At 32.6% G+C, this 24073-nt stretch overlaps 2 protein-coding genes and 1 long non-coding RNA gene across 4 annotated transcripts in view; 1 reads left to right on the top strand and 2 right to left on the bottom strand.

Annotated features, from left to right (window-relative positions):
- Nucleotides 1-8705, bottom strand: part of LOC125675367 (interferon-induced protein 44-like) — a 58287-nt gene extending 49582 nt beyond the window's left edge. The window contains exon 1 of the mRNA XM_056160543.1: nucleotides 8592-8705. The gene's annotated coding sequence lies outside the window, so the exon portion shown is untranslated. The remainder of the gene's footprint in view (nucleotides 1-8591) is intronic.
- Nucleotides 8706-8842: 137 nt separating this feature from the next.
- LOC125675357 (uncharacterized) overlaps nucleotides 8843-24073 on the top strand; it is a 240366-nt gene continuing 225135 nt past the window's right edge. For both annotated transcript variants that reach the window (XM_048912969.2, XM_048912970.2), the window contains exon 1: nucleotides 8843-8971. The gene's annotated coding sequence lies outside the window, so the exon portion shown is untranslated. The remainder of the gene's footprint in view (nucleotides 8972-24073) is intronic.
- LOC125675369 (uncharacterized) lies at nucleotides 15971-20165 on the bottom strand. Its single transcript, XR_007370474.2, has 4 exons — nucleotides 19914-20165; nucleotides 19290-19365; nucleotides 18207-18271; nucleotides 15971-16822 (listed from the first exon to the last, which is right to left on the bottom strand). It is a non-coding gene; the product is annotated as an uncharacterized LOC125675369 (long non-coding RNA).

Genomic DNA, 24073 nt, shown 5'->3' on the forward strand with positions numbered 1-24073 from the left:
TGAGTGTGGCGGAAAACATAAAAAACCAAACAATTTCACCATATCAAAAATGATAGAAAGTAGTATAAATGACTAAATATGAGACATATTACAAGCCCTATAAAATCCAGGAGCTTCCGGAACCTTCACCCCATGACCCCACCTGGACCCACTGGGGTCCTCAAGGCGGTCCCCAAAGCCCCTGCCTCTTAAAGTGGCGCCCCAGTAACCGAAATTCCTGGATCCGCACCTGAACGCCGATACTTTTTTGCTTTGCCCTGAAACACAGTCACGCCGTAAGAATAATATATATTAATTTCATAATAAGTTTTGAAATTAGAGGGAATGAAAATAACTTTACTGTTAGCGTTAATTCTTTATAATCGTCTTAGCTGTAACCGTGTTTTACTGTATATTGAATTGATCGATATCATGAAGGTATATTGATTTCATTCATTGACAATTGAAGATCCTATTTTAGCGTGTCGATACGATTGTATTCTGTCGTATATTGAAATAAAATTGCAAATGCATAACACTACGCGGCATGCCTTTAGGCTCTTTTATACCAAGGATGTTAAACGTACCCGGCAATCACTGCTAGAATGTTTTGTTCAGAAAAGTTTCAAAGAAAAATATATAGAATCAGTGTAAAATGTAAACAAATTGATGGTTTAGTGTTTAGATGTTTAATAATCATTTCTTACTGAAAACGGTAGCAGCTGTCTTGATAACATTGAGTGCTCTACCGTTATCATCACCACTGGGATCAATTTTTAAGCCCTGGGGTAGTGTTATATATGTTTTTCATTTTCTGTTGAGGTACATTTGTGATATATCTATAGAGGCCATGTAATGACGTTATACTGAAGCGTATATTTGTCATGTTGTTATGCTATAATATGTTTCATGAAAACACCCAAGTTTTAAAAGGTTTGCAACTATCTTCATTTATGTAGGACATGGTTTAAAGACTGTGCAATTTACGTGCACAAATGGGAACAAAGCATCGCCATAGTGCACTATGGGTATTTATTGTCTTCTTTATTCAGCATTGTTTTGTTTCAATCCTAACTATCAAAACATACTGGACTACGAGGAGAGGTAGTTCGTGATTAAATCTACTGCAAAAGGTGTTGGGTTTCACAGGATTTCGTAATGTGACAGAGTCACTTCATAGTCCAGTAAATAAGAATGGCCATACATTTTATAAATGTTTGGAATGAATTATATGTTCACAACATGTTTATCAACACAAACGTTTGTAAGTAAACGGGACATAATATATCTAAAGATGTTGGCATAAACAAGTGCCGGATATTTCCCATTTTACTTTGAATGTATTGGTTGATATTTGTCTCACAAGTAAATTAGTATAGTAAAGTACATGCATCATACCTCGTTCTTCTTGAAGTGCTGAAAAAGAATAATTGAAAAACTGAGTAGTCGTTATCGGAAAGGCTAATCCTACCAGTACTTCACAATAACTTGGATTTCTTATACCAATGTTCGTGAACGGGAAATTTTGTTCAAGAAATGCTGTTATATTGAATTGTTGGAGAACTACTGCCATTTTTGTTGATGCTTCTTTGTTTGCTTGATTTCATGATTTGTCGCATGTATCACAACATAGAATATCAGAATTCAACAAAAGATGACGAAACTACAATGAAATATGTTCTTGTATTAATTGTATATTTACCTGCACTTTGGTCATTTCCCATTTCCCGTTTTTACTCAAAGCAGATCTAGATGAAAAATAAGAGTTTTGAAAGCATTACAAGGTTGTCAACGATTTATTGTCAATCGATTTAGCTGGTCAAGATATACAACTCACGGGAGGTGTAACCAGTCTGTAGGAATGTGGTCATTGTTCAGGGTATATCGTAGGGAAATCTTAAGACAGTCTTTATACATGAAAATGCTTAGTTTATTTACTACTGTACTTGTTTCCAAAGTTCTAGTCAGACCTATCGTCATACATATACCTTATTTTGCACTGAATTAGAAAAAATAGAAAAATACGGACTGATTTAAAGGTTACTTCCAATATGCCACAAGAAGCTCTGGATAAATAGTACAAAATCCTACATTCTGAGCATTTACTTGCATTTCTTTTCACTTTCAAATTTTCTAATTTACGTTACATATCCTGTTTTAAGAATTCTTAACTGATATTTACATCCGACGAAAATATTATATATATATATATATATATATATATATATATATATATATATATATATATATATCAGTATTCTTATTTATCATTCAATTATATGATATACCAGTGTTGATAAAATTGAATGATGCTGAATAGCTTTTAATGGTTTTGGTCCACAAAAGGGAGAGAGGTCTGGACCCCTGAACTCCACTCTCGAGTCGCCCCTGTTTATATATGAATGAAAATGAGTATTGTTGGTAGATGAAACGTTGTCGATACATATATATCTAAAGATCAGGTTGAATACCACCAACAGATATACTTTCTCGTCACACTATGTAAAAGTATATGACATTTCAATTTGAGAGATTTAAATTTCTTTTCCAGTATTTTGAATTTTCTGTTTTCATTTTTGGTTTTGCTATGTTTTTTTTCCCAATTTCTTTGTTTTTTTTATTTAGTTGCACATTAATATTGAGTGAATTCTCTAAAAAAAAAAATGTCAGTATGCATTCACGTTCACTAATGAATTCTTCAATTAATCTTTCTTGGAGTCAGTGCATTTGTTTCATTTTTTAATATGCAATAAGGGCGCTGAATGACCACTCTCTGGTTGGAGGAATTAATCAATTTAATGCATTTGTTAATTTCGACAGAGATGATTTGTTTTGTCGGAAAAACTCTGCTACATAGGGTAGATCTGGTGATGTGTCTTTTGGTAAAGCAGGCCTAAACATTGAAAGGTGGCAGTCAATGACATTTGGTCTCTGTATCATAAAGGTATCTGACAAAATGTTGTTTTTTTCTTCTATGGGGTTTTCAAGATTGAAATATGCTTTGTAACCTGGATAGTCAAATCACGATTTTATGCCAATCAATACCTCGTCGAAATCTTTCCTATACATATCTGCACACGACAAAATCGCATACAATAAAAGAAAAATATATCAATGCGTGCTTAAACATATAGTCCAATCAATAAATCATGGAAATAATAATGACGGCGCACTTTATCAAGATCATTACCATTGTCCATTTAAATTCTATGGAACAATGCTTAAACACACACCGAGACATATTTCTTTTCAGTGTGTACCGCAGGCATTTAAATCGTTCAATTTGAATTTAATATTAAAGAGTAACGCTATAAAACTCTAAATATTAGGTACTCAACTTAATGAATGCAAAGCAATAAACCAAATGTTATAAGATTCTACTCTGTATTGTGATATTTTCGTACATATTAAATCTAAATAACTTCTAAAGTTCATCCCGAAATCACTTCCTAAGATATGCAGAAATGAATCCCCTCGAGAATGTTTTAAAATTATTTTTGGTTGATTTTTAAGGTAGTGATTGCATGGCATCACGTGGTTTAATTCATGTATTATCTAAAAAGAGACTATTTTCGTTTCCGATTCCGGAATACGTCAAACGCTAAGCATCATTATTAATGAGAGACAATGGAAACAAAGACTTGTCAGATATAACCAGACACAGGATAAAGTGAAAATATGTTTAGAAATATACAAGTAAAATAAAATACAAATGAAAAATCCCTTGTGTTTTGATTATTGAATTAAGCCTATCTTATAAATAATAGTCATAGTTTACGTCTCCATGATTCATATACCCCCCCCCCCCCCCCGGTTAATTTTCAGTCTTACAAAACGTAAATTTAATTCACAAACCACTAAGCCTATTAAAATTATGATATATAATGCTATAAATTTCATAACATGAATATGGTTTTTGTGCATATAAATCTAAAATGCTGGGTGTAATATCCAAGGGAAACTGTTAGGCCAAGGAATCACGTACGGGTTATGTAAACGCGTCATTTTGAGCAAAAATATCGATAATATTAATCATATACATAGATTTAAAACACTTTATTTCGCTACAAATATTCCCATCCTCCACTTTGAGATCGTCAGCTACGAGGCTCCGAGTCGGGGAATCGAGGAAATCTACTATGTAATTAACGTGGATGTTAAAAGAAATCAAAAAGTGTGAATTTCGAAAACAGCACTTGCTGTTAATATGATTTTCTCAATTAGTTCAGTTATTTCTTATAATTTAAAAAATAGTGAAAGTTTTGTTGTTTTTCATAATCGCCTGGTTTGAAAAGAGAAAAAAAAAAACGTCGTAGGTAATACGACGTCACAATGCACAGCTTACATCGGCTGTGTTATATTTCCCGCGTTTTTAACATACGCTTACAGAGCATGAATATACGAGTAATTTCAAATAGAAAGTAATAAAAACATCTCCAAAGCAACAGTACTATCATTCTATGTAGAATAAATTCAATAATAAACATCAAAACATTTTCATAGTTTTAATATGAGTTGAAATAAATGCATGTAAGATGCATATCTATTGTAATTATCACCTGCAGCATTTATGTAAGGAGGGGGAGGGGGTAACTATAGTGATCATAGCGCCATAGTAAACCTGAAAACCAATATTGATACTTTCAGAAAAAATTCCTCCTAACATATGTTAAAACATATTTAAAAATAAAAAAAAATAATTGGTCATTTATTCCTCAGGGGCTGAAATTATGTCTGCTTTGGTGAATAATTGCCTTCTAAAAATTGCAAAATTGCTCATAAGCAGCCCTGCTTCTACTTCATATGAAAATAAATGGACATATTAATACAAATTATATATTATTTAAGGCTTTTCAATTTGATATAAAATTTGTATCCCTTACCCCTTTTGTATCATTTTTAAACATCACCTCAAATACATGTACCATTTATTACGGAAAGTCAACAAGAGGGGTTACTATGAAAACCGTAGCATCACAAAAACCTTATATGATACTTTCATAATGAATTGCAGATACTGTCAACTACAAAATATGTAAAAATAAAAAAAAATCATAGATTCATTAATTTTCAATGACCCATGCAATCACTACCTTAACTGAGTCCTAGCACTCTACCGTTAAACAGAATGTTTGAGGGTTTGGTGTTTACAAAATTAATTGTTCCTACTTTCATAAAAATTTCTACATGTAATATTGACGTTTGTTACAATCATGGTCCCAGGAGATAGGATGCGGCAACGTTAGGGGATCAAAGTTTTACATACGAACATAGAGACAATCCTTACAAATCTTATTCTCAAGAACCACTAGGCCAGAAATTTGCATAACAAATTTGTGACATAGTGCATATTCAAGTTTTTGTTTTAGAATTATGATCCCTGGGGGTATGGTAGGGCCACGATAGGGAAAAGTTTTGTTTCAAGTGAATTTATAGGATATTAAAAAAAACTTCATCTCAAGAACCACTGAGCCAAAAAGTTCAAATTTACAAGGCAGCTTTCTGACACACAGTAAAAACAAGTTTGTGCTATTCATTGTCTCGAGGGTAGGGTGGGGCGACAATAGAGAATCAAAGTGTTACTTGTGTATCTTTTTATATATAGGAAGACTCTTTGAAAATATATCTTGAGCAATATAAGCTACATGTAGGGCTTTCATGTTTTGTATAAATATTATTTATGGTAATATATTTCATGCGATAGCAATGGTGGGTGATCTTATGGCCTTCACCTTTTAATAAAACTCTTACCTATACAATATGCCCTTTACTATTTAAAGTACATCTGTCGTATCTTCTATATATATTTCTTAAGGCAAGACTTTCATTTTATTTCAAGACCTTTGACTTCGTGACACGGAACTTGGACCTACAGTGTACTTTTAAGAAAAGATAGCCTATCAATTATATCTAGAACCTTCTTAGGTGGGGCTTTCATATTTCGTGCATAGATTCTGGTTGATCTTTTGACTTAGGTTATCAAAAAACCTTGACATATTCAATATCTCCTGAACAATTTAAGGTAGGGCTCTCGTATTTTGTACATAGGTTATTTATGGAAATACTATTATTTTGTGAAGTTTAACCTTGTAACATTGACCTTGGTGTTGGACTCTCATTTTTAAATCTCTGACCTGTTCAATGAAAGGCGAAGATAACAAACAGTGATCAATATCATAACTCCTATTAGCAAAACAAAATATCCCCTGAAGTATTCGTTGTAGATATTTCATATTTTGTATAAAAATTTCTAGTGCAAATACCCTTTCCATTATGTTATAACCTATGACTTTAAAATTTGACCCAAATTTAAGAAAACAAAACATGTTAAATATTTTCAGAGCTATTTGAGTAGTACTTCATATTTTGATTCTTTATGACCGACCCTGTGATGCAATAGTATTTAATCTTGTGATATATAGATACTTTCTTAAAATCTGACCTAATCAACATCTCTTGACATCTTTAAGGATAAGCTTTAAAACTTTTGATATAAATTCTCCATGGCAGTCCTTGATATGCTTCGTTGTTTGATCTTGTGAGTTTGACTTTCTTTTCATATTTTGTATATATAAAAGTGTCTTACGACAAAGTGTTTCATATGATACCATGAGCTATGACATTGATATTGGTGTTGATGCATCTTTGATATATATATATATATATATATATATATATATATATATATATTGGGATAAATCTCCGATATAATCTTCTAGAGTGCTCGACGTGGCCTCACGGAGCTACATAAATTGACGATCAGATGGAGTTCAATCACATAACATTTATTTCTCTACAGGCTGTTTCGTGAGGGGATGGTTTCCCCTCACTCGTCGGGAGAAAAATGACATCTAACGAAAAACATCCGCGTGGCTGAGAATATGTTACACAGTCCCACGTAGCTCTCTTCTTGTCCATTATCGGCTCTGACTCTAGCTAAATACACAATTCCTAGCAGACACCGAGTTCAAATTAAGATACGCCAACCACACTCATTCATTCCGTAATTCCACGAAAAAGAATACCACCGAGCTCAGCAAATTCATATGGACATTGAAAGACAAAAATATTGACTACAAAATCAAGTGGGAAATTTTAGGAAAAACATCATCATACTCAAACATTTCAAAAAAGTGCAACCTCTGTATTCTAGAGAAATTCTTTATAATATGTCATCCCGAAAAATCTTCATTGAATAAGCGTTCAGAACTTGTCAGCACTTGCCGTCATTCCCATAAATTTCTATTTACTCAATCCTGTGTGTAATCATGCTTAGCAACTATCCAGTATGTTTCTGTGTAACATATTCTCAGCCACGCGGATGTTTTTCGTTAGATGTCATTTTTCTCCCGACGAGTGAGGGGAAACCATCCCCTCACGAAACAGCCTGTAGAGAAATAAATGTTATGTGATTGAACTCCATCTGATCGTCAATTTATATATATATATATATATATATATATATATATATATATATATGTGTGTGTGTGTGTGTGTGTGTGTGTGTGTGTGTGTGTGTAAAGTTAATAAAGTGAACCAGAAATGTCATATTTATTATTTATTTTCCTACATAATTTCATTTTATATTAAGTTAATATTGCATCACTTAATCTGTTTTAGCATGAAAGGTGAAGATAGCGGACGATTATAATATCATAACCCCTATAAACAATACAAAAAAAGAATGCGTGAACATGGACCCCTGGACACACAAGAGGTGAGATCAGGTCCCTATGAGGAATAAGCATCTCTGTCGACCGGTGAGCCCTATATCTTGATCAAGTAAACGGATTTATCCGTAGTCAAAATCAGTGTGCCAAGAACGGCCAACAATCGGTATGAAACAAGTCGCACAACATTTGACCCAATAATAGGTTGTATCGGCAAACTAGATCGTTATAATGCCCATAGAAAATACTTGTTTGTCAGTAGCTGCCTAGATTTAAAAACTGCACACATAGAACAAAATATTGTGTATGGAATCAGTTGAAAGATATAGATACCATATGCAGGTGATAATTGATGGAATATTCCTACATAATTATTGGTTCCAAGTTGACGGTAGAAAAGATGAAATCATTCCGTTTGTCATAGAGTCGAGTTGTTAGTTTGTCGTTAATATCTACTTTCAATGAAATATCTACCAGTAAGTATGAAACAACGTGGACGACTCTGTGGTGTCTTTTATTTCGAGTTCACAAGGATATATCCAATCAACATATGCGTATAACCTATTCTGATATTTGTAACTGCACTTAAAAAAAATTAAAAGCACCAATTAAATCATTCTTTGCTACGACGATAGGAAAAGTATTGACTGTAAGTTTCAGAAAATACCCAATAATAGAAGAATGTTCACACAAAAAACAGTGTTATCGAAAAAAAATTCTATGTAAATCACCGTAAATTAAAATCATAGAAACGAAAATGTGAAGAGTTTTGTTTTTTGTGTATGAATAGCAAAATAATGATTTGAATATGTTTTATGTTGGAAACTGAGAAAAATGAAAGACAATATCTATTGAAACATCTATTGATATAATTAAATAGTCCTTAAAATAGATACATACTGCATTGTAAATAGCCAGTTTCTAATAATACGATAATTTTACCTTTTAGGTGAAAAGCAAATCTTGTCCGGTGTTCTTAAAGATACACACTGAAAACTACAAAATGCTGACATTGCACATCGTTGCTTGACAACGGACGTGGGCATTTAATGTTATATGTTGAACATATCCAATCAATATATAGGACTCTCGGCGGGCGTGACGAATCAAAATTGGATTTTTGCTCCTGCTAGACACCTGTTCCCGCCTCTGATATTTCGAATGGCTCGTTTTTACGCTATGCTGTATTCTTTTTGGACTTTATGAAAACAAGCACTGTTGGTTATATTCAGTATTTCATATGACAATCAGTGGAAGTTTCAGAAATACATTTCAACATTTCATGTGAGATACTATATCAGCAGTGGTCTCAACAAGTGAAGGTACGTCATCTTATATATATATCAAGTTCATAGTTGTTTCTTTAGCGCAAGATTCAATCTTTTGTTTCTATGCATCGATGGTGTTCAATTACTGAAAGATCTTTTATTCTGTATATCATTATATCCTAATTGCTGAAATGGACACTACTTATAATCATATCAGCTTCTCCATACATATTGTTATGGAGATTTTATAATGTTAAAAACGTCCAATAGAATAAAGATATAGTTATGAGTAGATTTGGATTTCGTATAATACGTAGCATATTTCTAATAAAAAAATGAAATATATGAATAAGTTTGATGATGTCCATATACAAGCATATGTTCGAAAAAAAATGCCACTTATTATTTTTTCTCAGTGCACTTTCTTCTGTTCTCCTTCTATTATTTCTTCGTTTTCGCCCTCCCTAGATTAAAAGTACATCCTGATTTTAGAAATTTATAATTCCAACTTGGTACGTATGTGTTCTTGAAATAAACAAGATGCGTTAAAGGATCAAGATAGGAGTCTAGATTATTTTCGATGATTAGGCAGCTTTAACCCCATGCTACCATTGTTAATCTATTGTCATTGCTAGATAAAGGGTCGTTTAAAGGGACTACATTACCGATATTGCATGCTTGTAAACCCTAATGTATGAATAAGCTTAATTAGGTGTATGAAAATTTGAAGATAACGATGAACAGATTGGGTGAGAAGGTAAATCCTGCTATAATAATAGCATACACATGTAACTACTTTAATGCTATTCCGCTATATTTTCAGCCGTAGATAGCTCTGGTTTCATCAAATTACATATTGGCCGATTGAAGTGCAAGTCATGGTGGGTATAAAAACGAACACTAATTGGCATGCTTACATATTATGAATTTTCTTCAATTTCCAACCCTTGCGTTAAATTCGAACACGCTTTTTACAACGGAAGTTATATTTTAAAGATACCAAGTGGTAATTGTGGTAGAATTCAAGCATTGTTGAATCTCGCTTTCTCTCATACTTGCGAAAAGAATTGTTATTTGTAATAACTTTCAACTTTCACTGGGAGAGGTTTGGTTGTATGTATTTCTGCCTGTATGATGACGGATATGGAGAGTTATTGTGACAGTTTAAGGAAAACTAAGCATAGTGTAAAACGTATACGGTACCAATTTTGATGCACCAGATGCGCATTTCGACAAATACTGTCTCTTCAGTGATGCTCAACCGAAATGGTTGAAATCCGATATAACTATGAAGTTTTAGAGCTAAATATAGCCAAAAATAGCGTGCCAAAAAAAGTGGAGCCAAATTCGAACATGTCTAGTGAATTTGTTTTACTCGTGCCAAAAAATATCTTTAATCGTGATAATTGCGACAAGGTTCAGTGTTCTATCAATATATTTGTGATTTGGTGTTGATTCTCGATTTCGTTTAATTTAACAGCAAACCTTGAATCAAACTTGTGATGCATGTATGTTTTCCTCGCCTATGTGTATTATTAAATATAACGTACATTGTAGTTGGTTGATCATTAAAGAATCAAAGTTGAAAAGTGTTTCGGTACAGACATATATGATTGCAAGGTTCTAAAGAAGTCAGATATAGAAATATGTTAGTTTGGTGAAGGTATAACCTACATTGGCGTATTACATCGATATATTGTGCATTCCAGTGTATAGCAAGTCAAAACACGAAAATACCTCCCCACTTTAGGTATAGACCGTTGTCCCTTTATATCATGAAAGGTGAAGATAATGAACAGTGATCAATCTCATAACTCCTACAAGCAATACAGAATTTCAAAGAAAAATGATGTATCTGTTATCGTTTTTAATAACATGTACTCAGTCATGTAGGTGTCTCGTTAGGTGTCATTTTTCTCCTGACGAGTGAGCGGGAACTATCCTCTTACGAAAAAGCCTGTAGAGAAACAAATGATATTATGCGATTGAAATCCATCTGGTCATCAATTTATGTAGCTCAGTGAGGCCACGTCGAGCACTCAGGATTATATCGGATATTTATCCCACTATATATATATATATATATATATATATATATATATATATATATATATATAACACCGTGTGTTTCAGTAAAAGATCAGTGCAAAACCCATGCATAACAAATAAGAAGTTCAACTTTTTTCATTATCGTCTAGTTGTTATGTCATTAAACACAAAATTTTCCAACGCGAAATCGTATAGAATGTTTAGCATTATAGTATATCCCCAGTATTTTATTACGTGTACGTCACACGTAATAAATGATTATGAATTAAAACATGTTTGGGCGAAGTATATACATGTAGTTCGACAACAAATGTAATTTGCCGTTCTTACTATTCTCATCCTTGTATACTTTGCCGTTGCTGTTGTCTGTGTTGCATTTCTTCGGTTTTATTTTAAGTGCTTGTCTCAGATAAAGCCATGCAAAACAGTCCAGAAGCACATGTTACCAATCCTTGTGATATTTTACATGGAGAATCACCTATGGGTTCTATCTCCATTTACAAAATATTACAATGAAATATCCATGCATGCTCTTTTTATACAAAACCATTTATTCTAGGCATATTGGTCTCAATTATCAAGCCAAAATACAGCTTTTTCAGCTATTTTCAATACCCGAAATATAGATAACTGAGATAGGCAGTCCGATTCTGGGCAGACTTAAAAAAGTACCTCCCCTAAGCTATAAATCAAACTATGAATGAGGTGAAAATATTTTATAATAATCGAGTACCAATGCCTTTATTATGGGTACCCCCCCCCAAAGCTGATTCAGCATTTCTTTCATATGTCTTCCAAGGTAGGCCAGGTTTGAGGGTATTCTGTTCATTTAGTAAAAGCTCTGTCATATATGGTCAACTCATAAAAATATTGAGCTCGGCAAATAATATTGTTCATTTCGACAAGGGATGCGAAAATACTACCATTAGGAAATCTGACAAAGTCGATAAAATCCACCAAACAATGAATTCCACATACCATACCAACACTTATATCAATACCAAAGGAAAAAATCTCATTTTAAGAAAATCTTAATAAATATTCTAAAATTGGTAATTCAAAGTATCTTATACAAATCATAGTAATTATACACCAACACTTTACTAGAATTTCAAAATAATCCACATATTTGACAACATGAATCTGATCCCCTGATAGTTAAATCATGCAACAGATAAAAATTGTATGTCTAACATATTATTATACAGTCCATAATTAATAATTTTAGGGATTGACAATTGAAAGGTTACAATTGCAGATATGCATTTACTAAGAAACAATAAGTACTTATCATAAGTTTCTGACTATAAATCTCTCATAAGAAAACAAAGCAAAGTTTGTAAAAGATATTTATGTTACTCCTTTAACCAACTGACCTAAAAATGAATAGAGGTTATGTACTAAGATACAAAAAAGTATTTTCTAATGTCATGTCTGTCTATGAACCAACTGAGAGATAGAGCAATATGTGCAAAGCAATACATCAATCTTTCAAGGAGAATTGAGGTGGCTTACTACAACTTAAAAATAGTTTTTCAAATCAGCACAAAAATGATTTCATCATGAAGGATATGATACATCTTAAATATATATGTCAAAAAGGCAGACAATATGCAATTTTTGATAAAAATAACATGATTTTAAAAATTAATATCACTAAATATGAAAAACAGCCTATGGCGGATTTGCACTCAGGATCTAAGGTTCACCAACGCAATGCTTTATTCACTGAGCCATGATGATAGACAACCAAAGCAATCGATAAAATCAATTTTACATAACATTCAAATTGCTAACTCGTGACATGAACCTTGGTGTAGTGAACTACCTTAAAAATCTTGTAGATGAAACAATCTACAATTTTTTTTAACAATGCACGTAAGATTTTAAAATCCATAACAGTCAAAGCTGTCTAAATGTTTGAGGGATCTTGTAGAATTACTGAAGTTGAAATATATATAATATAGTAATATATAAATTTAACCTCATCCCTGAACATGGACAGAATGATTATTTCATGAGATTGACTTTTGTGCCCGATTTAACATTTTTAACACAATAAAAACATCATTTGCATGAAATGTATCCGACCTTACATATAAATGCCACCTTAAACATGACTTTCATTCCCTGGTTTTCTATCGATGTATTTGTAAAAAAGAAGTGACCTTGAATATCACCTTTACTTTCATTAAATTGCATTTATCTTGATTAAGCTTCAGTCCTCCACTACAAGATTTATGTTTTGAAGGTAAAAAATAAAACTATGTTATCAAATAAAAAAAAAAATCATCTACTAAGTTTTAACAACCTTCAACCTATCTATACGGAGCAGTCTGAGAGACAAATTCAGTTCTTTACAAAATCCTTGCATTATGTTTAATGATAATGGGGCCTAAATTGAAAATGGCTGTGTTTCCACTAACTGTTTTTAAATTATACCTCCTACCCTAGAGTTTAAAAATTATATATATTGTTAAAAATATTTTTCAATAAACATTGTTTTGAAGTTCACATTTGTACTCATTTCAAAGTAATTAATATCATGTTTATTTAAAAATAACATTAACAGTGAAAACGGAACCCCTCGAATCAAATATGTTAATGTACCTGTAACTTTAAAAATATAGATTGTGATTAGATTGTCTCTTTGTGTTCTTTTGAAAATAAAAGTTTGAGAAAAAATCATAATGTATATTCTACCAGCCTACCTCAGTTTTGACTTACATGTTAGCAGAAACACAGACATTTACATTTTTAGTCTCATTCATAAAATTAAATACATGGAATGTTTATATAATACACAAATATAATGTAACACCTTCATGTATAATACCATAATCTATAACAATTATAGAATTAAGAAATATTAATGTACACAACATTAGACATGTACATTGTTGACAAGATCTCTTCTAATACTGAACATTGTTATCAAATTCTTAACTATATGTACTTCAGATAATGTTCATCTATGTGCAGATCTTCCATTGCTTCCAATGTGACACCTTGAACACTCATTCGCGGTTTCTTTGTTTTGTTTGGTTCATTCTCTTTTCTCTGTTTCAGTACCAGATATAACACTAGAAGTACATATATTTAATGAAAACTTTCTCTGAAAAGATAAAATTGGGGGGGGGGGGGGCTAATATATATATATATATATATATATATATATATATATATATAACACACTTTGTAAGACTTTCATTGTCAGAATAAGGACAAAAAGACAGTCGGACATGCTAAACACAAATTATTGGATGATTGGGATTTATAATTAGAATTCATATTTAATTCATTTTTACAACATTTTGAATGTAAAAATATATTTAGATTATCAAACACAAGAAGAATTTGAAAACAGGTTAATTAATAATCAACAAACAAAGGCAAGGTAATTTATCATTTTCAGACCATACATGTATATGCTAGTTCGGGTTTATTTGATCAGTTGGGCGTCAGATTAAAAATGAATTTCATAAATGTAGAATTAGTACAGGGTATGCATTTAGACTTATTTTACCTACTTGTATATCATCGTCAATACTGCTAGGTACATTCAAAGATGCCAAAGAATTCTTCAATTTGCTTGAGCATAATGCTGCATTGCTTTATACCCTGCAATAAAGTAAAAATTTCTCTTAAAAATTTTCTTACAAAAGGGATACAGTACTGTAATAAATGGTAGGTTATATCAAATTTAATATATGACATAGCTATATATGTATGTAGGTTTCTGTTATCATAATTTATACCTTTATATTTGACTACATACACTTGAATGATTATATACCTCAGATACTAATGTGCAGGAGCAATATGAATTTGATATCAGGTGTTCAGATCAGATGATATACTGGTACTGTTCCTTGATCCTGACATATTTTCAGTTAGGGAATTTACCCACTTTCCGCATCATGTTTCATGACGAGTTAATTGTTCAAACAAAAGCAAAAACAAAAGAAATACGTTAAAAAGGTTTACACTACACTTGTCATTGAATGAATGTATTATTCAATGACCGAAAGCGAATTACTGATATCCCCTGTTCAAATTTTTTTCCACCTTCTGTGGGAGTTGACATTTTTTCCTCTTTTCTTTCTCAACCACCCCAACCCACCCCAATCACTATTGAAATAATGGAGTGTGACTGGCTTTTCAAATTTGGAATAAATTACAGATCTCTAATCTCCTTTTCTTACTGTCTGAGTGTTAGACAAAAAAAAGTCCCTGGCTCTGAAGATTTTATAGTACCTATGGAAGGTCACTGTAATACTGTATAACACTAAATGATTTCCTCAGTATAGACATAAATATTCATTTTTCCACCACATAATTACTACTACCAAACCCACAGATTTGGCATCACACTTTATAAAAAACATTAAACAAACACGGCTAATATTTTTCGGGGAGTAGGAGCCGGGAAAGGGACATTAGACAAATTTATGTAAAGTTTCCTTACCAGCTTTAACGTGAAGTGCCTCCCTTGATCGATACCAAAACATGATGTTCTTCCATCTGCCTTCCACTGCGTGAGAAAATAGCTTTACAAAGCCAGTAAAGATGATGTAAATTGTAAATTTACATTACCTTTAAATACCTTTACTGAAAAAAGTCAAAGTTCTAAAAGGTAACCTTTACGATAACTTTACTTAACTTAAATATGATGTAATGTCCAACTTTTTCTTGACTTTACAAAACAGTAAATTTAATATTTAATGGCATTAAATATATCATTTTGTGCACATTTAACTTAATGTTTACAAATTGTAAATATATATTTTGATCACCTTTAATTACTCAAAATGTCATATTTATATGCATTAAATATTATCTTGTCAATTACTCAAAATGTCATATTTATATACATTAAATATTATCTTTCCTCTGCCTGAAGTACATTTCATTCTATTCTATTGGTATATCAGTCTGGCATCTCTCCTCGTCTTCCTCATAAGCAGTTCTTTAATCATCCAATAGACAAAACGCAAGATTATAGCAGGTTATCTTTTCTTTTAATACAAATTAATAATGCCACAAAACATTTGAAGTAAAATAAATTTAAAAGGGACTACTGCTGTACAAAATATTTCCCATACAGTTCTTCTAAAGAGCTACACATACTGCAGCTGACAACTTAACAATGACAACAGGAAATCAATTTCAAAAAAAGTACTGATTTACATATTAACAATTCAGGGCATACATTTTCTATAAGTTTGAACATTTCTCACCTGGTCTGTTATGATTTACAGCTAAAAAATCACAGTTATTTACACTATATGCATTTACATATATCTGCATACATGTTAAATTTCAAAAGTAAAATTTATAAATTAAAAAAGTTCTTTTTACAGAGAAGTCAAAAATGTTGATTGCACATATGTGCTAAGAATATACTTCACTCAATAATTCTCTTAAACTATAATTTTAAAATTTTTAAAATTAAGATAAAACACATATGGATAATGTTAATTTACATGTTTAAAAAGTTTATATACAGCATCAACATAAACAAAAATTAATATTAGTTCATTTAAAAACCCAGGAAAACTCCTCTTCAAATTCTGGTGTTGGCTGTTCTTTTGCTGAACCTTTTGTTCTCTTTTGAACGAGTCGCCTACTCCGGGGTGGACATGTCTCTAAATATTTCTTGTTCAAACTGTCTTTCACATTCTTCCAAGTGTCACTTTCCCAGGAGTATGGGTGCGAAATAAAGCCATCTGCTCCTTCTTCATCACTTGACATATACTTATATGATTGTTTATGGCTAAGAAACTTTTTCACCAATGTTCTCTTCTCCTCTGTCCAGTTCTTCTTTTCAGTTGCAACCAATCTTCGTCTTAATTTCTAAGGATTAGAACAAATCCAGTTTCAAATTAAACATTAAGCAATTAAATCGTATTTGCAAACGTTGTTATTTTGACAATGCATGGTGACAATCATAATGTATTTATTCTCATAAAATGACAAAGTATGTTGCATAGAAAACAAGAGGCCCATGGGCCACATTGTTTGCCTGAATTACTACGGCCCTTCTGTTCATTCCTATCTTTAACTTTGGTCACGCATTATGGCCCCGCCCTACCATCAGGGAGGGGGTGTCATGATTTGAATAAGTTTAAATCTACACCTCACGAGAATGCCTCCACTTAAGTATGACTAATCGCTGTTCTTTCAAATAAGATTTTTATAATTTTTCATTTATATCCAAATGCAAAACTTTGGCTTCTTATTGTGGCTCCACCTTACCCCCGGGAGTCATGATTTGAATAATTTCGAATCTATACCTCCTCAGGAAGTCTTCTCATTAGTTTCATCTTTTCTAATTCATTAATTGATGAGAAGAAGATTTTTTCTATACATTTCTGAATGTAAAACTTTGATCCTCTATTGTGGACCGAGCCTACCCAGGGGGTGGTAAGGAATTGAATTTTTTTTTTTAGAATTTACACTTCCTCAAGAAGCTTCCACACAAGTTTCACTTTTTCTGACCCAGTGGTTCTTAAGAAGATTTTTAAAGATCTTTTCCAATATTTTAAAATGCAAAACTTTGATCCCCTATTGTGGCCCCACCCTAACCCCAGAGGTAATGATTTGAACAATCTAAAATCTAAACTTCCTCATAAAGCTTCAAAAAAGTTTCACCTTTTCTAACCCCAAGGGTATTGAGAAGAAGATTTTTTTATATATATTTCAATTTGAAACTTTGATCCCCTATTGTGGCCCCACCCTTACCCCGGGGGTCATGATTTGAACAAATAAGAATCTAGACTTCCTCAAGAAGCTTCCACATAAGTTTCACTTTTTCTGCCCCAGTGGTTCTTGAGAAGAAGATTTTTAAAGATTTTTACGAGACAAACACTCTACCACTGAGCTACTGCGACCAGTCACAATTACTCAAAAATGTAATCGATCAATAATCAACAACTTAAAGGAATTTTGTGTAATTGATTACTAATTGAGTACAGTCAATTTTGCCCTGTAATCGATTGCAATAGATTACATGTACTTTAGAGGATGTAATTGATTAGTTACTTTAGATTTTTTTATGTGTACATGTATGTAAAAATAAAAATGGTGACTATCGTATGTTAATAACTTTAATATTAAACATGTACACAACTCAATGTACATTGCATCAAATCTTCAAGTTATATTCAGATGATTGATTTGTATTGAATTCCTTTGAGAGCTTGTAATCGTTAAAACAAAGAGTATTTTAACCATGTACCTGTCCTCCTTTATTATAATGTTGTCTTATTCCAAGTTACTCTTGTAAATCAAATCTCAGTTGAACTGAAATAAAAATTTGGAGTAATATTACATATATATACTGGTATATTAGATGCATACAGATAAATATGACACATTGTTAGCCTGGGCAAGATCAAAAGTTCAATGTCTGATAAAAAAAAAAAAAAAATTCAGTTTTGACCCAAATTGATTATCATGCAATAACACAATAGTACTAAATAAGACTATATACGTTTTCTAATTCTTATTTTAAATGTTCATTAAAATGTAATAAATGTTATTTCCAAATTTCCAATGAGTCACTTCAGTCCTGCTCACTTTCTTCCTTCTGAAATGATGCAATTATTCATGTATTATAATAAATAGAATATTGGATGAGTGACCGAAACTTGTGGGAGTTTTTACCCCCTTCCCTCCCCCAAACTATTTCAATTAAGATTTTCATCAGACATTGAGCTTTTCATCTTGTCCCTTAAGGAGGTGTGCTACACCAGAGAAATTTGACGTAGATGAAAAGTGGAGGATATGTACAACAATATTTTCAAGTTGAAAATTTTCAAATTTACTTTATTTTGTCAAAAAATACAGTTTTAGTGGAAGGTAATCTAAAAAAGAATTAAAACCCCTGCTGGACTCGAACCTCCGACCTACAGGTCAGCAGTCGGTATTCTAACCTACTGAGCTACTCGGCTAGGTATTTAAATCGAAAAGGAAAAGCCAAATATTGCTGATATCGATTTTTTCATCCATGTTTTTAAAGGAAGTCAGCCATTATTACGATGTAGAGTACTACCTTAACTTGCTAAATTACAAAATAAAAACTAATGGTTATTCTTTAATGTTTACCTTCATTATACCAAGCCATTGGACTTAAATGTAATAAAGGAAAAGAGGGAATCAAATGTATGAACGAACCAGGAATCAAACATGGGACCCCTGCATTACTAGTCAGGTGCTCTAACCACTGAGCTACCTAAGCCGATATTCATGGTCCATATAGCTTTAACTACTGCAAATATTTACTTTTCATTACATATAGAATATCAAATTCAAAAGTTACCTTATTGAAGTGCTGAGTAGCTCCACTCCCTTTATTTTTCAATATTTTAGTCTGTGATGGCTATTGAAAAAAGAACCTGTTAATAGAAATGGAAGATGCGATAATATTATATGATGATGAATATTTACATTTTTCCACAATACGGCTAAGAAGTAAGTCAGTTATTAGTCCATTGTTTCGCTTGTACTTGCACTATATAGAATTCAGAGGCGGATCTAGAAAATTTTCACAGGGATTTAAATGTACCTTTTTCGTCCCCAGAGGAGATAATGACACATAATAAATTAATTTACATTTTTGTTAAAAATATTCAACAAAAGTGGGGAGCACCACCTTTCCAGATCAGCCACTGTACATGCAAGATAATAGTAATACAGAACTGTAGTGGAAATGGACAGGAAATGTATGAGTAAACTCGGATTAATCAATCATACAATGTACTTATACCAATCCACTATGTAATACCAACCCTGCGTTAACACGTCCTCTGAAAGGAACTAACGTTCGACATATAACCAATACTATACATGTATCAGACTGTCAAAAGTCTTTTTTACAGTGAGTAACTCTCCTTTCTAATAGTAATAGTAAGTGTTTGTTTACAAACAAATTTCAGCTACCTACCTGGTCTCCCGAAGTCGATCGATGGGAGTCTCCATCTCAGTAGATAAAAGCCCCTTTCTATGTCTTCTTTCCACATTTTAATAAACAGCGCAATTCGCGCAAAGCACGTTTTAAATTGATTGGTTCTCGGAGTCTGAATTCCAATGCACCAAATATGGTGAGGTAAACAACGTAGTTGCTAACTCGTTCAAATATTAATTCGATGAATCCAACAAAAGTTCAAACCCATGTGAGATTCAATGAGGAGTGTAGTGGGGAAAAGATTGGGATGATCCAAATTTATATCATTTAGACATTTTATAAGATCTTACCGAACTTTCACAGGAATATGCAGAAGTATTGAATTAAACTGAATAATGAAATAATAAACCGAATTACCAAAGGAATGAATGTGATTGCCGAACCGAAATGCATCATGGGGATGTAAACAAGATAATCCGCTAAAATGGGAGAACAAAGACAAAGGGAGAAAGGTAAGTACAATAGCTTGCTATTTCATGATGCTACGTTTTATTCTTTGATATGAAGCTTCAGATCATTTGGGTCATATTGCTTCACAATCTAACTGATTGTATTTGCAGGCCTGTAGATAAAGGGAAATACTGACCCCAGGATCATGAGCATGGGGCCCAGGCTATGCCGAACTTGTATATGGCCTACTTGCATTGAACGATTGGTGCTAGATGTAAACGTTGTACACACTCAGTGCCTAGAGAGTCTGAGACGTGTAGTGGGCTCAATGTTTCTGTGACTTGTGACTGAGTACCAACTTGCATCAACCTAATGTGTGGTTATTTCATCAAGGGCGGATCTAAATTTTCAAAGTTGCAGGCAATGAGGCTCCCTGAGAGGTGAGTCACACTTTAAAAAAAACGCGGCAAGGGTGATGACATAGTATATATATATATTAACGACACCAATTTATTACTTAAACTTTAAATTAGTCACTTATGGTCTCCTCTCATCAGCTGATCATGGACATGGCAGTGAACTTGACCGGTGATATGTATTATATATGTATACTGTTATATGACCAACTGATATACATATAGGTAGTAATTTTATTTATTATTGTTTGGTCATAGTCGTGAAGAGAGCCAGTTTGAAAGAAGTGCACGACTGTTGTGTATGTAGCCACACTCATATGAAATAAGTACACGACGGTTGTGCAAATGGCTGAAACAAAATTGGTAAATGACAGTCAAGCGAGTAGCCAATATACATCATGTGCCCAACAGTTGGGAGAATAGCTCACAGATCATCATCTTTACAATAGCTATATTGTGGTTGGGTGAAAAGAATTGATGATTTACATTTTACAGTCATATGAAGTTGTATGTTTACTTTTATCATAATGTCCTTCTCAGTAAAATGGAAATTATCAAGTAAACGGGTGCTGTTTTATTGCAGTGCCAGAGCTCATACATGCATTATGGCCCATCAGTCCTGAGACTCGCAAACTAGTGTGTAAGAGAAAGCATCTGATCCAACAAGAAGATTGTGTGGACACTGGCAGAGTTGTCATTTTGAAATGGGTGAGAACTAAGTATCATATTTCAGATGCACACTGCATTCTCTTGAATACACACATTTTACAGTCCAGTCCTCAAATATTAATTCTAATTTGTGTATATTGATAATTCTTCATAAATAATTTATGGTTCATATTATATATGTCATGGGGTTAAAATACAGTGGTCCAAGGTCTGGGATCTGAAGTTTATGGGGGTGGACTAGTTAATTTTCACCCTCCATTTGCCTCCAATAATCCCTCAGACCAGCAGTATCAAGCAGAAAAAAATATTTTAAAAGTATAACAATAAAAACATTTTGGAAGGAAGCATGTACTTTTAATGATTGAAAACAAATTGAATGTGTTTTATGAAAGTGAATTTAACGAAATTATCGGACTAGTTAAAGATTAGAAGTTGATTTTTGTTTGACTTAATTTTTTTTCTTGAACAGTTATCTGCCCTTTAAAATATAAGAATGGGGAAAACCCCCAGATTTTCTAAATATTTCTGTGGTAAACTATTAATTTGAAATCATATTTTGATAAAAGAGTAAGTTTGTGCAACTTTTTACCAATATATCTGGATGAAAGTCAAATCGTATTATAAATTATTTGAATGAAATATGCTTTTCCCACAGACTTCAATGTAAACTTTAAGGCGTGATTTATCGGTTAGTAATCAAAATTTTGAAAAATCCTGTGGTAGAATATTTTGATTTTACCAACCCTTCAAAATGATACAAAGGTAAGAAAAATCCCACCATTCATTTATTAGATACAAAATAGATCAGTTATGGATGGTCTACCTTAAAGTTATGGACTAGTGAATTTCTCAGATCAGTGAATGTTTTAGGAAAATCTAAATATCTGGTCGTTGTATACTATAATGTTGGACAACTTGTTTATTAGAAGATAATTGTAATGTGGTGTCTTATTTCACAAAATTGAAGATTTAGGCCATCCTTAAAAAATTGTATGTTTGCTGTAACGAGATCGAGATTAAAATAAAAAAAAACAACCCAACATGGCGGACAAGTCCATGGTCACGTTTACTGTGACCGTCAATTTAAAGCAGTACATGCTGTATATCTGACGGTAAATAAATTGAAAAATAAAAGAACAAATTCAATGGCATATACGTGATTGAATATACTTCATGAACCTGTCGTATCAGTAGATTATGTCAATCATGAATCAAATTGTCTTCCTGACACCGTCAGTGACAGCAATTCCTGCTCGATATCTTCGATGTGCATTGACCTCTGAGGTCATCAGTTGCTGCCAACCCACACACTGATTCTACATATCATGCGTGTCCATGTGATCAATTAGTTTTTTAACGGACTTAAACAAAAATTAAAAATGACACGCCACTTTTAGTACTTGGGTGACCAGCAGTCCCAGTTGCAAGTTGAAACTAGGCCTAGCAGATATGCGTTCGACGTTTTAATGCAGCCACCAAGTACCGAAAAGGTGCCTAAGGTTTTGGTTGACAAACCACGATTCACAGGTTTTCAATATGGAAGACATTTAAACATTTAAATATATAGATATTAAACTTTATTGCAGTATCTGTTGAAGACTGACAAGTAATTACACTAGTATTAATAGCAACCCCTTTTTACATTGCCTATATATACCTATATATTTACAAAGTCTGAATGTTGTCCGTGTCTTGTGTACTTTAGTGTGTAACCGTAGGCACACTCAGAGTGAGATTTAGTATAACTACTAAGGATGAAATGTTATACCAATAAACCACAATACACACACAATAAACATAACGTATCACGATACAAATAAGGAATAACTCTTGTTTGAGTTGGTTATGTGTTTATATTAAAAGCGATTAGATCACATGGTTTTTGGCATAAACGCAGGTGAATTAAGGCATTTATGCATACAAATACTATGTGGGCCAATCGTTTTATCAACTCATTACCCTCCTAAACTAGACAGTTGTTATTTACATTATCTCCTAAATAAAAGAAATTTTAGTAAGTTTTATCAATAATTCTTCATTGATTAATGGTAAAATGTGTTTATATCTTAACCTTCGACCGAAAGCTAGCTTGAGTGATGTCACAATGGCGCGAGAGAATGGTGATTCATGAGACAATAAACTCATTATCTACTTGGTAGTGTCATATAGAACAGAATGTAAATATAAATATATACCAGTACCTGTTTATCGCAATCTATTTACATTCTGCATTGAAGACTCGACTCTAATTCAGTTCTCGAAGTAAAGTTATTAGTTTTGAAATTTTTAATCTGTTGTCTTACTGTTCATCGCAATTTTGCTCATTATAGTAGGGCTGAAACGATTCACCGAAATATCGATACTGTTCCAATATAAACGCTCGATTCAATGTTCGATTTATTGCCCCGATTTTTGGTTAGTCTCGGCCTGTATATATCATTTCTACCTGCATGAGGGACAAAATAGTGTTGAATAATGTTCAAACTATTGTTTGCCTTGAGGTTGACGAAAATAATAATAATAATAAACTAGTTATCAGTTTTAAACTACAGTGAACAGGTATCTCACCGTTTGACAGTTTTGCTTTTAAAATTATGATTTTGAATCTTGATAATTAATTTCTTCTTCAATGTTATTATTGGTTTCTTCTGTAAATTGTATTGT

The sequence above is a fragment of the Ostrea edulis genome, chromosome 3, assembly GCF_947568905.1.
Source record: "Ostrea edulis chromosome 3, xbOstEdul1.1, whole genome shotgun sequence".
Lineage (NCBI taxonomy): Eukaryota > Metazoa > Mollusca > Bivalvia > Ostreida > Ostreidae > Ostrea > Ostrea edulis.